Raw genomic sequence first — 20,040 nt, forward strand, 5'->3', positions numbered from 1 at the left:
TGGATGTATTACAAACATCCTTACAGGTCAGAGATGTTTCGACCTATACAGTATTAGGCAAGTGGATTTATTGAAGTGGCTGGTCAGTGTAAGAGCTATATATTACATGAACAGTATCAAGAAGCATACTATTTATTTTATGAAATATGCACACACAGGGAGAGAATAATCTTTGCACTCTCTACCTTTGAGTCACTAATACTACTGTAATCGGCTGCATACTGCCAGATTCAACCAAGCAAATGCAGCTTCTCTGATGAAATGTGACCTGGAAGCTTTCTTCTTGTGCCCATCTTCACTGACGTAAAATGTGTAGGAAGAAACAGAAATCATGCAAACAATTATTAAAAGGCACTTCCCCACAAAGGTAACAAGGAGTCAGATCTCTGCCTCAATTAATTCCTGCTTTTAAAAACCAGAGTTGGATACATTAGCGCACAATTGAAGAACCTGTATATAGTCAATACATATAAATATCTATAATTGAGATCAGGTTTTCCAGAGCTTCTTGGAAAAACCTTACCCAGATGAAAAAGCTCTCAGTGTGATTGTCAATCAAAACACATCCACATGCTACATTAGAGCTACAATTGTCTCCTCTCAGTGTTTGCTCTTGTGTGCCTGCTCGAGTTACTGCAGAAGCATGAACCGGGATAATTGTGTAATCAAATTCTCCGAAGATGCAGCTATCTTGGGCTTAATGCACAAGAATAGCGCCCTATCAGTATAAGGAGAGAGTTGTGAAATGGTGTGATAAGAACCCTCTCACACAACATTAAAAAAACACATGAAAGACAGTTTTTTGATCCCAGAAGCCCAAGCCTGTGGGGATCCATCAAGAATCCATCACTCACATCTATTCCTGCAAGAAACTTAGGCAATACAGCATCCTGGGAGAATGTCAGAAAAGGTTTTACGAAACAGTGCTGACCTGAAGAGAGAGCAGCATGAGATTCAGAATTTCAGCTGGAGCTTTTTTAGCCATCCTGCATGAAATGCTAAGCAACAGCGTGCAGGCATGAGTAGGCTGTGTATTGACATGCAGATTAGCTAATCTGTCAATTTGAGTCATTAAAGAGCAGACATCTTTCTAACTGCATCTTCAAGGTAGGCTTCAAGATGGTCTTTTCTTTATTTTGTGTGAATGTAAAACATTGTGACATAACCACAGACTTGAGAAAATGTGATAGATATTTTATTGTTTTCTTATCACCCCATTTCCAAATATGTTAGTGTTTCATGAGAGGAGTCACTATAACAAGGGTGAGAGAGAGGGGAAAAAGAGTTGCAGGAGGTAGATTCAGAAATAATGTGAAGATTCTGTTTAAAAGGTTTAGCTTAGACAGATAAGACCCTACGTTTATGAAAAACCGAAGACAAAAGAGAGATGACAGCAAACTCTAAATGAAGGCTGAAAGGAAGGAGATTTAATTAAAGCTTTTTTCTCCCTGTAAAAAAAAAACAAAAACCTACACTTGCTAGAAGAAGAAGACCATAGACACTCAACACTACTGAAGCTTGCCCACTGGGGCTGGTCAGCTCCTTTCCCAAGCTTTCATACCCAGTGCTGATTGCTGAGTGGAGTCAGCTGTGCACTGGCTTTGCAGGGAAAAGGGGTGACATCAGAGTCAGTGGAAAGGACACGCCTCCATCACAAAACACGGTAGGTGTGCTAGCACCATAACAGTCAGATTACTGTAAAATGTAAATGCATACACAGCAATGATTTGCAAATCAGTCAAAGCATACTAGATGGTCTCAAAACCCACAAATCAATTACTGAAACTATGAAATTTCACCTGTGAGGCTGAACCTTCAGAAGTAAAGATTGCAAAGTGTTCATCGTTCTGCATGGACAAAGAGTTCACAAGCAAAAGCTAGATAAGGTGAACTTGGGAATTTCATCATCTGTGTCTACATAATATTAAAAGATTCAGAGAATCCACAGAAACCTCTGAAAGGATGAAAACCAATACTGAATAGCAATGATCTTCATTGAGTACAGATGTGGTTCTGTAGTGGGAATCACTGTATGGGCTCAGGAACACTTGTGGAAACTACTGTCACTGAACACAGTTAGCATCCAAGTAAAAAAAATCCATGAACTGCTTTTTGTCTGAGAGATCTGAGTCTGATGTGCTGTTTGGAAATCGGGGACGTCCTACCCTTCAGGCTGAAGAGGAAAGACCTCACAGAACATGTTGTGAGTGCAAAGACTGGGCGCATTGTCTGTGATAGTAATGAAGTGGCATTAGTGCACACAGCATAGGTAACCACCACACCACAAAATTCTGGGCGGCATGGTGGTGCAGTGGTTGGCAGGTCCTGCACTTCTCTGTGGCTTCCTCCCACATTCCAAAGACACAAATGTCCACTGAACATGAACGTGGGTGTGAATGATTGAGTCTTTATGTGTACCTAGCCTCCCACCCTATGACAGCTGGGATAGGCTCCAGCCCCACTCCAAACATGAACTGGATAAAAAGGAGTGAGGGAGGGCTGGATACAGATTTTGGAGTAATATATTCAACTATGAAAACAATGTATTATTTTGCTCAAGGACTATTTCATGGAGATAAAGCCAAACTACATTCCTTAAACATTACAGGATGAAAAAGTGCTTATTTAGCCTGCCTGCAGTCCAATCCTGCCACTCACTGAAATCATGCCACACATTATGAAATATTTTGTTTCAAAATATGACACAGGAGGCCTTTAACTGTGATGAAAACTTATATCAAGTAATAATAGGAAACAGTGTCTTTCAAAAGTCCAATAATGTTCCAAGTTCACAAACTCTTACACAGGGGATCGTTAAAAGACGAGGTGATGCAACGCGGTGGTAAACTTGCTCTGCTGCAACTTTGAAATGTTTTTCAGGTATCAAATTCAACGTGAGCACAAAAATCATGTCATTTGTTAGTTTCAACATCTGACACATTGTCTTTGCAACATTTTCAGTTAGTATATCTTTGCATTCTATGATTATTTACATTTTTACACAGGACTAGCCAATAACATAAAAACCTAAGCCTGCAAAGCAAATACACCATCAATTTTTAAGTGGACCACGACGCGTTTTGTGCACTGAAAGACAATTTTATAAAAGATTTACTGCTGGAAGTCCCAAATAAGACGTGCAAATGAAACAGCACTTTCTCCTTCTTGGCAGAGGTTATGCCCATTTCAGAAGTGGGACACTGACCCAAATTATCTATATGAGGGTCAAAGATGTAAAAGACGCAGCAATCAGACAGAGACCTGGATTTGAAATTGTGTTTCCAGTGCCTGACACTTCATCTAGCTTAGTTGGCACCAGTGCCAGTTCAAGCAGCGTTTTTTTCTTCACAGCTCTGAAAACAGAAGGTGTGAATAATTTTCATGTATAGAGGATGTAGCCATTGCAGGAGCCATGTGGCTTTAAATGTAAGCTGTTGAATTGTTTGCATAAAAAAAAAAAAAAGCATGCGCTATAAATAACACTTCAGTCCCGTTATGTGCTGCTTTTATCTCATTCCCTTCTGCTGTTTGGGGACTCTGTAAGGACTTAATGCGTCTGGACTACAGGGTCGAAGTGTTATAACGTTCGTGTTTGCCTCAGTTTGCTGTCAGATTCTTAGCTCTCCCTCTAAAATGCAGGGTGACTCAGGCAGGAGACATAGATGTTCTCGTTAAAAGGAGAAACTAACGCTGCTATTCCCGCGACATCATCATCCCACACTAGTGGAGCTCCACGGTGCGCGATGTGATGCTCAGTCCTGCACAGTAGCAGCTACAGGAGACGTGCTTATCCCTGCCACAGGCGCACAGGAGCACGGGAGGAGGAGGACTACAGGAGCGGCCAGCGGGTTTTTCCCGGGCACCGGACACACCGTGAAACAGGACGCTTTTCCAGGGGGTGCTGTCCCCCCGCTTCCCACTCTCTCCAGCGATGGCATCCACGGATCGATCAACGGGAGCGCGTGAGTTTTTCTTCTTTTATGCAAACCGTGCAAAGGCTTTCATGTGACGGACATAGTGTGTGTGCGTGTGTGTGTGTGTGTGCTGGAGATAGAGAGCAAACTGCATGTCTAACACCACAGCCATGTTTTGGTCATCGCACTGATCGCCTCGTGTAAAAAAGAAAAAAGAAAAACGGGGATTTAAGATTTTATTCTTCTTTTTTTTTTTTTAAATACAGCATACAACTGTGTTTATTTATTATACGCTCAATTTATTTGCCTACAGCTGATGCGTAGCTCTCCTTAAAGGAGACGCGTGTGCTCGCTTCTCTGGCAACATCAGCACCACAAAGAGCGATGCCCCTGGCCGCAGGCAAGCTTCAACTTCGGCTCCGTGCTCCGCGCTCAACGCGGTCAGCAAAGTGTAGACTACATCTGTTGGCTAGTGGTTGTCAAATCTGCTTTTCTCACTCTATATTGCTACTTAGGAGAGTTATGGAAAACAGTAAATTCTGCACAGCCTTCTATATATTTTCACTGCAGGCATAACTATCCTCTTAAAACCCTGCGAGAATATTTGGGAATTTCAGACATTTTCAGACTGAAAATATGCAAGCTGTTCTCGCAAAGCCACGCTTTCTTTCTCTTTTCTGTTGGTGCTGAAGGGGGATGTGTGCTCACTGGATTGTAGAAGCAGTCTGTGGAGCATTTCTGGCTGTGAAATACAAACAGTGCGCATCGGCTAAGTAAAGACAAATGAGAGAAGGAGGTGAAAAGGAAAACAAAGACTTGCCCTTTTCTCGTGGAATAGAAACACTTGCGTATGGATGTAGCTGTTCTTCGTGGTTCGTTAATGTGTTCGAGAAAAATGGAAAAGTCACGGAAAAACAGCCACGGGTTAAGAAAAATCTCACAGCAGAACTTCACCCATGTATTCGCCTCTCCAAACAGAATTTGACTGTAATAGTAAGCTAGAGTGTGAACTGGGGAAAAAAATCTATCAAGTTTCATGCTGATGTCTCCAAAATAAATGTGTCTGTTTAACTGCAAAGCACACTCATCACTGAAGTAAACCGTCAGTAACTCAGTATCACATTTTTTGTCTATTTTGTAGATAGAAAAGAATTTGACCCATTGCTGATGCTTAAGCCGGTGGTTCACCAAACCGAAAGGGCTTAAAATTTGAATCTGAAGCAAAGTAATGGACAAGCTAGCTGACCAGGATCCGTCCAGCCTGGTATATAGACACAGATACTTGTGTTTAAGCTGCATCTCCTGGTTGTATGAATGTGGGTTGATGTGACTCCTGCACATGAGATGGAAATGGCACAGTGGAAACCAAGAAAATGGAGATTTGTAAGAGGTGTTTAATTAAAGTTGGAGAAAATGCTGTTCTAACCAAGAGCTTTTGGTGTATAAATCACACCAAAGCATGAAGTGAAAAATGAAGGAATGTGATACTTGAACAGGATCCAAGACTTGACTCTTAGGTGTGTGTTTGTGCCTCCAAATCTACCCCCTGACGTGGAATTCATGGTTTTGCATTTTTGTTTGTTTGTGTAGCTATTCAGCTGGCCTGAGTAAAAGTTTATGGATATGCAACCGTTGCAGACATGCTTGCACGGAGCCCAAAAAGCCCTCGAAAAATAAAACAACCAAGAAAAGGAGAAAAAATCTCTTAGCCTGATGGAGATCATGGGCACCCCTGGTGACAGTACAAAGATGCAGCATGTAGACAGCAGAAAAGCACCGTGTCCTCTGTGCAGGGTCAATGCACAAAATAATTTTTGCTTAGGTCCTTGTGGTTTGTTTTTGGTGTGTTTGTTAGCAAATTTACTCAAAGTTTTTTGTATGGATTTGTATGAAAAGTTTACCCCGGGTGTGATTTGGTTGAGCTTCACAGTGATTAACTTTTGAGGTCAAGATCATCAAAGCCTGATTTTTATTTTTATTTTTTATTACTTTTACTATCCAAAAGTTAAAATGTCTGGTTATTATCCAATTAGGTCAAATCTCAAATTTTTATCTTACAAACTCAAACTTCTGAGAAAATAGCTACAATTGAGGAAGACAACTTGGAACTTCAATTTAATAACCCCAAATTTTGACGTATGGGTGCCAAAAACAACCCAGATCTCTGTAACAACAAACTTTGTTAAGGATTTTTTTTAACATCGAAAGATCGGAAAAAATTGCTAAATCTCCCATCATGTACTCACAATTCCATATTAAACTATAACGGCTTGATATTCCCACGAAAATGTTACAGACTAACTAAGAGTAACACAGCATGCTGCTCATCATTATTCATTCAGGATGTGTTTAGATTAAATTATATTGTAGTTTGAAGTCGTTTGTCTTTCTTTTATGACAAACACAAAATGTTTTTGCATAGAGTGAATATTTAAAGGATTCTCTCAAGAGTGGGCAGGGACATCGTGCTGAAAGGCAGTCGGGATTGTCTTTACGGGCCTCATAGCGTGTACACAGGTGCACAAGGAGGAAAGCGAACATTTGAGCATGAAGGAGGAGTGCCTAGACCATGAAAACCTTGAATATCTAATCACTCTTTTGGGACTAACATCCCTGATCCGAGTCATTATTTCACATGTTCATATAGCCTTAATAATTAGCACCATGCGCAATCTGTCAGTCACTGTCAGTGCCTCTGCAGTGGCCTGTAAGAGGGGTCAAGAGGTTACATTAAGAACGCTTAACTTTAAGCTTCCCATCCATCTACAGAGCCAGATCTTACCGGTCTCCAGACTTCAGTTGATTAGCACCACTTCAGCTTTCATCCCACCCTTCTTGTCAGTTCCCAGGGGGTCGCCTTTGAGGGAGCTAATTTAAGTAAGTGAATCATAACTTTACCTGCTAATCACCAATCACATAACCACTGTACTGCTGTATCGTCCCTCATGGGTCCAGGCTTGTTTTGCTGTTTTTCTGCCCTCGTTAATCATGTTTTTTTCCCTCCACGCTTTAAATTGGATCGCAGCGAGCTCCTCCATGCTTGAAGCTGTTGTATAATGTACTTTATTTGCTGATGAGTGCTGTTGATGCTGTTTTTTTGGAAACATGATGCGCTGTGAAGTGAGGTTAGAGTATGCCAGTGAGTTTACTCTCATGAGGAAATGGCCTCTCAGACAGATTTTGTTTAGAAAATTATTAGATTTATACCGAGGACACAGTCTACACCTAATATTACATATGTTATTTTGGGGTTTGTTGTGTTTTATTTGATTGTATTTAGACACACTTGAGGGGAAAGTGTGCATCCCCAGCTCTGGGATTGAGCTTTCATTGTGTGAGACACACCGTCAAGTGTTTATATCATTTTTTAATAATACAAAGTCTTTTTAGGGGCGGCTGTTTGGTGCCGGCCGACTTTGAGACTTGCTCTATGAGTAACTCCTGTAATGTGTTTAAAGACAGTGTTTGTGTGTATTTGTGTGTGTGTGGAAGGAGTGGTTACTGACGCAATCACACTGAGAACATTGGCACCTTTCATTGCACAGAGGAAGTGTTTTTCTGTGCTGAATGAATTAACGTGCCGAAGCAAACGAGAATCACAGCTGAAACAGTTGCCGTTTGCACGACTCGTTCAGGGTGCAAAATCTGAAAAATCACATCCTTTGCAATACGCAGAATCTTAAGAGCAGATTTGCTCTGCAGGTCTAACATTTAACCCTTCTGGAAAAGAAATGCTTTTCAAATCGTTGCCTCAGTTTTGCAAAATAGAGAAACGCAGTCGATTATTAGGTCTGCTCAGCTCTGTGAGTGGCACATTTCGGGCTCTGCTAATCACTGATGTTTTTTTTCCTGCAAAGTGCGCATTAAGATTCTGACATGCAAACATAAATCTGCTTTTCTGTTATCATTAGAAGAATTTCTCATCCAGACACGATTCATAATTAAATTATGCAAAGCTAAAAGCTGCCACTCACATAAATGAATAAAATCAATGCAACTTTTATATTACACAACACTACACACACACACTCACACACTATATTATAGATGGACGCCCACATGACAAATAATGTAATTTGGTTGCTACAAGTTTATAAATGTAATGCTTGTAATGTAGTCTCATGCTGTTGGCCTGAATGAAAGATAAGGCGTGGGGAACAGAAGTCTGATTGACTCAAGTGTTTCTGCTTCAAACTCCAAGTGAACTTAGTCATGCAACACATCATTTGGAAGCACAAAGGGATTTTTAGAGGGTTTCTCACATATGAAGTAGTACCCTTTAAGACCTGAAAAGGAGATATTGTGTAAGGTCAGTGGAGCTCCAATTATAGGGGTAGCTCCTTTGCAGAAATCACGACATAAAAATACACAAAGCTTGTGCAGAGCACTTTTAGGTAGGAAGTATTTTCTTTCTATTGTCTATTTAAGGTACATATCCTTATTTCCCAATGGGTCACCACAGTGGAGGGGACAAAACCCTCCTGTTTATACTAGGTACCACCACTAGGGGTAGGTTATTCGGCGTGTGAGGCAACTGTGCTAACCAACTAGCTAAGACTACAGGTCAAATAATGCATTCTCACCAGGGAATTTACATAATCACGTTGCGTCAGATGCTATTTGTGTTTCATCATTATGCATGAGGTATTTTATGGTATTTTATTTTAGAGACTTACAAAATCAACTTCAGGAGGCTGGAGAGGTGCTGGTGACATAAGGTTATCTGCTATGAGACTGTGGTTCACATTTCCTTTGGACCATTATGTTTTGGACTTATTATCTGGGTTAGGTTCAGGCACTAGTGGCTCAGTCACAGCAGAGCACGGCAACCTCTTTGTGACTAGAAAAAAATCAGCAGTTCCCCGACATTTGTGTTGAGTTTTTTGCTGTTGCTGGTTTAGACTGAGGGTGTTGCAACCACTGAGCGACTGTTTTCGATCACACAATGGCTAAATACATTGCAACCTCTCTTAGACAGATTGGCAAAGCATTGCAAATAACTGGAGATTTGCAACACATTGAAATCAATGCTAAAGACCGCAACTCAGGGCATCTCTTTGCAACCAGTGATTCCACTCAGCTGCTTGTATTCTGCCTATATTCCTACATAAAAACAAGGTTGCTGAGCACCTGTGTCATTTCGCAGTTAGATTGCTGCCCTGAAAGAACTAGGTGAGTTTTTGTGGAAGATTTTTGAATTTCTGTTTCAAATCTGGCAGAACTTGAATTCAAACTGGCAACAGATTCACGACAGATGGCAACAGATTCCTGATTTTTGCCAATTTATGACAGTTAATCTCAAAGAGATTGAACGTAATGGCCATCTTGACCCCTTTCAATTACAACCTGATAGCAGACTGATAGGTGACCTACTCTTATTGATGTTTTATTGCAATCGTGACGCATCACAGTTGCTTTAAAGACAGCAGCTGACTACATGTGTTGACAGATCTGATCTCTCTCTCCAAAGAAACCATTTCAAAGGCAGTGATTAGGTCATGTCATGGTCTGCAACCACTGTTATATTGTAAAACCTGCTTGTCTAACACTATGTAAACACTTTGGGTGAAAACACACCCCATTGAAAAAACGTTAGGAGTTACAATCCCGCTTTGCCGATGCTGTAACCTGCTGTGTGCCACCAAAGAACTCCTTGTGTTTAACTAAGAGTTGCAATGCAGAGTTATACAATTGGTGGGTATAGAATACTTCCTTTGTGAAACTACTCAAGACAAGGTTTGTGTGTGTGTTTTTTCTTTTTTGAGTGCTGTGTTGGTTAACAGCAGGACACAAAAGAGAGCTATGAGTTCATTTGTATTGGCAGATGATCTTGGCTAGCTGTCCGTGGCTGCAGACTGAAGACAGTAGTTGGAGATGGCTGGAGAGCAGGACAAGCAGGTTTAATGCACAGTGAGCTGAGCCCAGGTAACTGAAATGAACCAAAGTACACGAAGAATACAAAACTAGGAACAAAAGCTGGCTCTAGCGTAAGTACATGAGAGACTAAAGGATCTGACAGCCAGTGAAATGAAGAGCTGGGGTATGTATGCAGCTGTGTCCTAAAAGAAGCCAATAGAGCTTAATGTTAGAACATTATGAATACAAAGTGTTCTCTAGTGTTAAAGTCATAGGCGGCATTGAGGTTTTTTAGTTCTTTAACAACTTCTAGCTCCTGACAGACAAGAGTAATAATTAACACCAACAGTTCTTGTCATTAAACACAAACATGTACAGTTTGGGTTTTTTAACATATGATTAACGCTGCTATTTTTATTGTGAGGATAGTTGGATGAGTCATTTTATTGTTCTATATAAATCTGTGTTGTTTTTCTTCCCTGAACCTTGCTGCCCTGCTGGACTGAATCTGGGAGCTGTCAGCACGTTAAGAGTGACAACGCTGAGCAGTACACACTGTCTTCTTCGTACAAAGCATAACTGTCGTTATCGTCTTCTGCAAACGAGATCTTTCAAAAGGCAGTTCTGACATGATAATGCATTGAAATAGTCAAAAACATGCAGAAAGATTGAAGCCATTCAAGCAAATAAAGGACAGAACATAACACAAAGGACAGAAAGTCGTGTTCTTTAAAAAAAAAGAAAGAAAAGTTGGCAAAAATTCGACTAAAGCAAGTATGCAGGATTTTTTTAATGTCGTAAAGACCTTGGCCTCTCCAGCTTTCTGCTCTGTGAGTGACAAGCTGCTTGTGTTTAACTGCTGTGCTCTTTAGACTGGCTTCAAAAGCAGGATTTAATTTAAGACACTGCATGCGTTATTTCCTCTCATAGCTGAGTGTTCACTGTATATCGGCTGCATCAGGACGGCACAAACTGTTATTGCACGTCTGTCTTCTTCGTCGTGACGCTTGCACAGCCTGCGTTGGCTTATTGCAGCTTCGACGATAGCGTTAATGATGTTCTCACCTCAGGGGATGTCACGGGGAGATGGGATTAACGACAACGAATAATTTTCTAATGAATTAGAATTAATTTGAGTGTCAGGTCAAAATGATGACGTAGAATTGATGTAAATGGATTGCATCACAGCTCAGAGGTCTGCTGGGATAATAAAGTGTTTATTATCCACTAAATGAGGCGGTTATTTCCAAAATTTATTGGCCTTTGCTGTCACCTTGAATTAAGTCTTTGATCGATTCTTAATTTAAAAATATTGATTATTGCAGCTTTCTCTAGCTTTATTAAAACCATTCTGTTCCACACTGTTAATACGTATTTGATCAAACTCAGGCCTCACTTACAGCCCAACATTTAATCAAAAGGAAATTGTGGATTTATGTCAATGTATTTCATTAGTTAAATTATAGGGGTTTAGTTTTATGGATGGCATTGTTAGATTAACAGTAACTCTCAACGAGGTTATTTGGCAAGAGATACGACATTGCTGCAAAATGAGGCACAAACAGTCACGGTGCACGGCATGCAAAAGTCTTGAGCCTTCCCATTTCTTTATAGTTTCTTTATAGTGGTTTATAAATTCAATTCAATTTATTTATAATGTGCCAAATGACAACAACAGTCACGTCAAGGCCCTTTATATTGTATGGTAGAACCTGCAATAATGCATACAGTGAAAAACTACCATATGATTCCTATGAGCAAGGGAGGACAAACTCCCTTTTAAGAGGAAGAAACCTCCAGCAGAACCAGGCTCAGGGAGGGGCGGGGCCATCTGCTGCGACCGGTTGGGGTGAGAGAAGGAAGACAGGATAGATCCCAATACCTATAAATTATTCAAGCATAAAAATGGCAAAGGGATGAATTGTGTTATGTCTACACATAACTGACAACTTGGCAAGAACCTAGCAACCTGTCAAAATAACACACAGTTTGTTCCCATTTCTTTAGCTAAATCTATTTAAAAAATGCAAAACATAACAGTTTGACAGGCATAAGATACTCAAAATAATCAAAATACAGGCGTCAACAATGTCACCATTAAGCTTTTTTGTTGCTAGGAAGAAATTTTTTTTTAAATTGTTTATTTTTTTTTACAGACAATGGTGCACATAGAAGTTGCAATTAATAATCCACTTTGTTCACTCAGCACCTTGATGATGCTGTAGTTTCCACTCAGCACCTGAGAGTCGGGCTCAGCCTTAGGAATATGAGGTCGTTTGTCTCACTCTGCAGTATCATCACTGGTGGCCAGCGAACATTAGACCGATTGCATGCGCACACACAGCAAGGAAGCATCCTGCCTAGAAACAGTCCCGACATAACTCTCAGATAGACAATTTATGCAAAACTTATTTAATTTTCCTCCAATAGATTCGCCACTGTTCCATACTTTAGCTTTCAGTGTCTCCTGCCCCTGGGTCAGCTCGCTGGGAGGATCTACTCACTTATGTGTTCATATACATAAATATGGACGTTTATGTAAGCTACTTACTGACTGAATCACTAAATGAAAAGAGAGAGCACAGGCCCTGCTGGCTGACGGAATATTCATGGATGGCTTTCAAGGGTCACCAGGGGTAAAGGAAGAAGGAGACAGGGAGAAAAAACAGGGAATGACTGCCACTAACTGCTGTGTGTCCTGCCTTTATGTTTTGTTCATGTGATGTCTCTATTTAGGCCTGGCTGTTAAATAAGTCAAAGTATTGCAGGCTAGAGCAAGTCAGGTACTCAGTTGTGTAAGTCACTGCAGCAGGTTTCTCTGTTTGACATCTGTGAAAATAGAATTTTCTAACAGTCATCATTTTGAGCTAAGATAATGACCATTTCCGAAAGATGCTAACCAGTCACGACTGGTGACTAAATGTTAATCATTTTAATAGAGAAAGCACCAAAATCCAATTAAGCACAACCCCCAGGCTCACCTGCATAAAAACAGACGTAAGAGGCTTCTTTTGAAGTACGGTTGATAACGGTGATTGGTTCCAGAGCACAAAGTGTCTCTTTTTAATCCAAATAAAAGCAAAAGTAATGTTAAGTCAGTGATAGACAGTTCCCATGAGCCTCAAAATCCACTCAGATTTCACTAATCAGGTTTATGGCACAGTGGAAAATGCTGCACAACTTGTTACACCTGGAGAACATATAGGTGACAAAGCTTTGATAATTTCAGGGAATAAATCCTCTTGAGGCGACCTCCTGGTTACCTTCAGGAGACAAAAAGGTAAAAAAACAACAACAAAAAAACCCCAAACAAATCTGGAGACACAGATATAAATATGTCCTTTTTTTATTACAATACTTTGATGTTGTGGTTTAAAATCTTTTTGGAAATAAACGTTTGAGAGAAATATCAATTTTATGCAACTCTGGGAGAATTTCAAAGACATGGGCATCAGTTTTATGAGTACTGACTGCTAAGTTCAAGTCCAAAAAGGCAAAAAAACAAAAACCCTAAGCAGTCACACATTCAGATATTAACAGCCCGTCCCCTTGTTATCCAAACTTGAGTGAATGGAATTATTATCCAAGCTGTCCATTGTCCACTGAGCTGTGAAAAATGCTAATGGCATTTAGAAATGCTCCATTTCAGCTTCTACATCCAAATAAAGTCGTTCAGATGAGATACTGAGGGAAGTCGCCTGAACGCTTGAATATCTTGCCATGTCAGTGTAAGAGTTTATCATACTAGATATAACAGATGATTAAAACTACAAAAGTAATAAATTGTACAACGAGGTGATGAAAGCATTCCTCAGAGACTTTGGTCCATATTGACATGATAGCATCACAGAGTTCCTGCAGGTTTATTAGCTGCACAGCTGTCATGCAAATGTCCATTTGAGTGCATTAAACTCACTGTCATGTTGAAAGAATCACTTTGAGATTATTTACATTTTTTGACATGGCCTGTTATCCTATTGAAAGAATCAAACCATCCGTAACAGATGGGAGAGGTCAATGTGACCAGAAAGCCTTGCATTTCTGCACATGTCAGTCTACTTTGAATTTGTGTTAATCAATTCTCTTGAAATAAAAAAATGCAGTGTATGAATTCACTTTGCTCTCTGTCTAAAGACCTTTTTCAAAATGTTTTTATATAACTGTGGTGTAATATCTGTGGGCTAAGAAAGTGACCACTGATTCTCTCTTTACTGCTGCTTCTGTAAAAGCCAGGGGCAGCCCACCTGCATCGAGGCTCTCCTTTCAATCAGAGTTTTGGCTTTGGTTGAGTCACTTTACCATATTCTTTCAAGCCTCACTTCTTTCAAACTCGTCTTTGCTGCTCTGAGAAGAAGAAAAAACCTCACACCTCCCACTGCCCTGTCACAACTGTTTCTCCATTGTTCAGCAGAAACCCCACTGACTGCACCAAATACCACCAAGACTTTGCACAGCAGTAGAGCAGGAAGGTGATAACGAGGAATGACTTTTTAATAAATGTATATATAGATATACATAAAACACCTTGAACATTGTGTTGCAGCTGCAGGGATGATATAACACGGTTGTGTTGCTTTTGTTGTTGGAGGACACCTGGTTGCTGAGGAGACTGAAGGAGTGATGTAACAGTAGTGTAATGTGACCACTCACTCTCTCTGCCCACTCAAGGCACCAAGCCAACCAACAGAGGGATAATGTAGTGTAATATGCATGCTGTTAGTGCGTGTTTGTGTGTATGGGTGTGTGTGTGACCAGATCAGCTGTGTGACAGAGACTTGTAGTAAAAGCAGAGCAAATAAGGCATAAAAAGGATTGTGTGTGAGACACTGAGAAATCCTTGTTCGGGAAGGAGGTAGAAAGTCCGTTTTGGGCCTGGAGTCTTCGTGCTCACTGGGGATTCATGTGATTCTTTTTGTGTCTCTGTAAAACCAGGTTACCCACTTGCTTGTCACTCGTTACAGGACTTCCTAAGCTTAGTCTGGTGCACCTAAAAATATCTCCTCACACTATGAGAATGCCCCACCAGTGCTTTGTATGCCTTTTTGTTGACATCTCTGAAAATGTTTGCCGTTTTAATGTTGCTGCTGCTGCGACTTTATTCATCTCCTTTTAAAGACGTATACACACATATATACTCAAAACCGAAGACAACCTTCCTTTCAGTCTGTACACAAGTATGTCAGATTTTGTTTTACTCAAGCCAAGAAAAAAAGAGCAGTCAGGCATATTGACAACCTCTATCAGAGGAAAGATGCCTGCTTCTGGCTGGAGACAGATCCGACCAACAAAATGTCATCAAACTGACTCTGAGGATACAAAGAATAATTTCATTTGAGGCATAATCTTTGGATTCTCAGCACAGCACAGCCACAGCACATAGATTTCCAATAAATATGTAGCTGACAAACAGTGTGCATCAGATCGAGTGACACGCAGGTCACACAGGAAGACTGAGCGGAAGCACAATGATCTGTTTGGACCTTCAGCAAAAACAGTGCTTGTTAGTTTTCCAGTGCAGGTCAGGGGGGGGGGGGGGTTATCCTAAAATCTGATATCCAATTCTTGACCACAAGTGGCACTACTGAGCCAATGTCCTGATAACAAGAGGTATGAGCATGGAGATGAATGTCTGCTAATGATCAGTGACTTCAGTCTTCTATATGGCTCATGGCTAATCTGCAATTCCTGTTCCATCTACAGTAAAACCCCCCAAAAGTAAAAGTCAACCCCACTATTAAAGTTAAAAGACATGACATAAATGAGGCCCTGGTGGGTTCCAAAGCAACTTGCAGACAAAGTAGCAAATATAGGCAGGCTAAAGCAAGTAAAACAATTAAATGAAACATTAACAACTGGACAGAAAGGAAACTATCAGCTGATGTTGGCTGGTATTCCGATCAGCTGATCTGCTGGGACTGCAGGCTGAGATTGACTTTGTGGTCTGCCTGAACTAATAATATAGTCAATTTTTTATCATGCCTCCCAGGTATGCAACGTCTCTCAATCTACTTCATACACATCCAGAATTGTGAGGAGAAAGAAGAAATAATAAACAGAACGGGATTTACTAGTTAAGTCGGAGATCAAAGAGCGCCTCCTCATTGGAATCCGTACTCCGTTTAATTTTATTAACAACGTTTCAAGTGACTACAAGTTTTTTTCTGAGGAAAATACAGAAATAAAAAAAGAGGTGCATATGCAGAAAAACGACGAGTGACATTTTAATGATCTACTCATCACACATTCATATGTCAAGTTATCCTTGCTTCAAAGGAAATACAGCCTCGATTTATGAAAAATAAACAGCTTTACTGATGTTTGAGATCAGTCAGAATTTTGGGGTATGCCACACAAACGCACCCCAGCACACCAGCAGACATGCTTAATACTGCTAATGCCTGCAATGTCAGTGTAGTTAGTGGCTGTTAGTGTGAAAAGAATGTAGGCTATTTGATATTTGAGAACTATTTGATAACCTGCTTTGTTTTCTTCTTAACACGTCCAGTGGAGGAACTGCTTATTGCCGATACATCATTATTATTTATTTGATTAATCAAAGATAGTAAAGAAGTTAGTGATAATATAATAGTTTCGGGTTTTCAGGGATCCTTTGAAGTGGTAAATGTACTGCACTGACTCCAGCACACACAGTTTTAAACTTATAAACTTGCACAAAATTACTGGTAATAAAAACAAAAACTGTTTACAGCCAAGAAAATACTTATATTAGCCAATAATACAGTATTTATACGTGGTTGCTACTATATTCAACCTTGAAAAAACACACAAGTATGATTAATTATAATTAATATTTGATCAATCTCAAATTAAATCAGAAAGAAAGGATCCAATCCACTAGTGTAACGACTTCAGCAGCCAATTTTTAGGTGCCTACATTGCAGCACGTAATAAGGATATCCGAGCCAGTATTTCCAGTTTCATCTGCTGAGCATCAAAACCTAGCTGAATTGTTGTCAAAAGACAGAGAGTGGTTTGCCACTGTAATTTTTCTTTTGTAATATTTCCTAAATGAACTTGACCATTTAAGACTGACACCCACAAAACTGTAACACTGCAGTCATTTTAATCATTAAGGATTAAATCTGGAAGAACAGCTCATTCTGTGAATCCAGGCTAATTCGTTCACTGTCTCATAGAAACAGCATTGCATCTATTCAGCGTCCAAGAGCTTTGTTTCCTGTAGGAAGGCCTTGACAGTGTTGTTTGCTGAGTGGGCTGCTGTCCGTGGTACTGAAAGCCAACAACCAGATGAACTGTCCACAAAAAGACATAGTGAATTCATGTCCCATTGCAAGTAAACACAATAGTACTGAAAATTAGGAAGAATTTTTTTTCTTCATACTCCACATAATATCTCCCAAATCTGAAACTCTCGACTTGCACCGGTAGCGCTATCGTAGATGCTACAAGAAGGTTGGAAATGAGCTGCGTGAATCATACACACGCCGCCTCGTAATCCCGCGTGACTAAAGAAAACAGATTTTTGGATCCAAAATCCATGAAGACTGTTTTGCTCTCCTCATATATCACCTTGATTTATTGTTGTTGCTATTCAGTCGAAGCCCTTTCCGCCACCTTTTTAAGCATTTTTTACTTAAAGCTAGATGACAAAAGCTGGAGGATTAGTACATTTATGCAGAAGGTTACTATCTTTAGAGAATAGATGCACAGTCCTTTCCTTTTGCTTGGGTGAATGGTGCGTCTTAAGTTAAAGCTGGTCTACACGTGTGAGAGAGAGACACGTGAACTGAAACATATGGGTTCAGTGCCCTAACAAGTCTGCTGTTGCGCCTTTGTCTGAGTGTAATAATTGGCTGTCGAATGCAGTTCTCCTACCTCTACCTCTAAACAGAAAGCATGGCACAGGCTGCAAACCCCTTTAGCCTCTTTTCTTTTAATCATCTCTCCATGCCCCTTCTCTCCGAATTCTACCTCCGAGTTCTACCTTTATTCATCCAATCAGCTGTGCTGTAATCTACTGTAGTCGTGTCCTTTATCCTTCACAAGCGTCGCATGTCCCCAGCTCCCTCAAGTCAGTTACAGTGAATTTTTCACTGCCTTCTGTCATTCATATGTTTGTTCTTGTCACTCCGCTGGCAGCTCAGACGCCTGTTCCTATCAAACAACAATCGTTCGGTGACTACCGGTGCATGCATACCTCCTTTATTATCCACAGAATGAAAAAGAGACACACGTGAGGCTGAAACTGATGACTTTGGTTGGATCCCATCCATACTGAAATGCACTCCATGCAAGCGCAGAATGGAGTAGTTCAATCCTTTTGGTAAGGCTTTCAGTGTGTTCTGCAGTTTAGCTGGCTGGGGACTTACACAGACACATGGATAGCTCACATGGATAGTGTACAAGTGAGATGAAAGTTTTGCTTGCCATAATGGCAGACGAAATTGTGCTTACTTCCACTGACTGCTTACTAGCGTATGGTTTGGATTTGCAAAGAGTATGCTGCTTGGAGAAACAGATTTAGAGGCAGGGTTCCTCAAAGCACCTCAGGGGCTTTTGTGAGCACTTGGATTACATTTTGTAAGAATATTTGAAAATTAGTTTATATAATTTTAATATGCACTGACTCTAAAAGAGGTGCAGCAAAGTAAAAGGGATGCATCACAGTTTTTGTGTTTGCAGATGCATCAAGTTTCTCTAATAACCAAGTCCTAAATGGTGGCTTCAAACATCGGAATAAATCCCCAAGTTTGTTTGATGAAATACTTCCTAATTTGCTCTAGAAATGAGAAAACGTTTCTCACTTGCTCATTTGAAATTAACAGAAAAATTCTGTCATAGCAGCTTCATAGCTTCCTTGGCTAATAAAAAAAATCTCAGCGACATTCTGTCATATTAGCTGATCTCAGTGCCACATCAGCTAGTATCTTTGTGCTCATCCGACTGGCAAGTCTCATAAAGGGGCTTTTTTTGCTGTGTATATGACACCCACCTCCACCCCAACACCAACTTAATCAGTGTCATATCATTGATGTCTGCTCAGTTTTGTAACGGGGCGCCGCTGGGGTTTTTCCTCCCTCTGGCTTTCCATGGATGTGTGGGACGTCCAAGATCAAAACTCTACAACCAAATATAAACAGAGTCCAGATGGAAAAGGTTTTCAAAGCAATTCCTAAAAATTCAGGTAACACACTCACACTTCCATGGATTTTATTCTGGGCTTTTCAAAACACTATGTCTACATTATTTGCTCTAATGTCTCTTTTATCTGATGCATGTTCTTTCAGTTATTATACGTACTCGTGTGTTCTCGACTGTGGCAATGTGACATTTAGATAAACTTTAGTGGCCTTTACACATGGCTACATTGGTGTTGTAGACCTCTACTGACCTCCACTGTGCAGCCACAAACAATCCACTTCTCAAGAGTTAAAACAAGACGGAACAGCCGATTAAGTGTTTAGGTGATCAAGAGTAAATTGATTTGAAACAAATTTTATAGTTGAGATGTAAGCTGATATTTAAGCAGAAATGCCACCGTTTAATTGGTATCTCTGCTCAAATGTTAATATATTTTACATAAGAATAGATTTTCTGTCATTTGTAGTTTAAGGGTGCTACCTAACCAACATACCCGACCAAGTTTTCTCCCTTAATTGCTTCAAACATCAAGCAAAGTAAAAGCCGTATGGTAAAAGAATTCAGGTAAAATTAGTTCACTGTATATTAAAACAAATAAGTCTTGATTTACCACGAGAGGAGTTACAAGATGGAGGAGAGAGGACCTAACACAGCTTAATTTTAGCAGTTGAAATTTTCATGGTTAATTAGATTATGTTGAGTTAAATACTCGACATAATCTGGCTTTTGGGACCGTGGGGATCAGTTGCATGTTTTGCAAGCTGGCAATCTGGTCTTGGCCTCCCAGTATTGGACTATCCCCTCAGACTTCAATAGAGTTCCCTGAGTACATTTTCCTTTGCACATACTCGTCCCCCCCCCCTCCCCCCCCCCCACTATCTTTTGATTCCCCCTACATACAGTCACATGCATGCATGTGTACACACGCTCACCTTTTCATCTTGCAGTACTCTAGTCTTTACGCGAAGGAGAGCATCACAGAGCCTGGTTTAAAGTGCGTGTGTGTGTTTTAATTCTTGGTTGGTTCTCCTTTCCTGACTCATCTTCAAAGGCCTGGTTGAGATGACTTATTTTGGACTGATGTTATGACTACATTAGTTAGGTCTGGGCCAGGTGTTTAGTTTTAATTGTTAACGTTTGTTATGTA

The 20,040-nt window shown here is 40.3% G+C and overlaps 1 protein-coding gene across 1 annotated transcript in view; it reads left to right on the top strand.

Moving 5' to 3' along the window:
• Window positions 1-3,490: 3,490 nt before the first annotated feature.
• tbkbp1 (TBK1 binding protein 1) overlaps window positions 3,491-20,040 on the top strand; it is an 80,815-nt gene continuing 64,265 nt past the window's right edge. Inside the window, exon 1 of the mRNA XM_085285245.1 lies at window positions 3,491-3,962. The gene's annotated coding sequence lies outside the window, so the exon portion shown is untranslated. The remainder of the gene's footprint in view (window positions 3,963-20,040) is intronic.

The sequence above is a fragment of the Mchenga conophoros genome, linkage group LG8, assembly GCF_057382185.1.
Source record: "Mchenga conophoros isolate Kocher_MC1m ecotype Shallow Benthic linkage group LG8, M_conophoros_male_GT1.1, whole genome shotgun sequence".
Lineage (NCBI taxonomy): Eukaryota > Metazoa > Chordata > Actinopteri > Cichliformes > Cichlidae > Mchenga > Mchenga conophoros.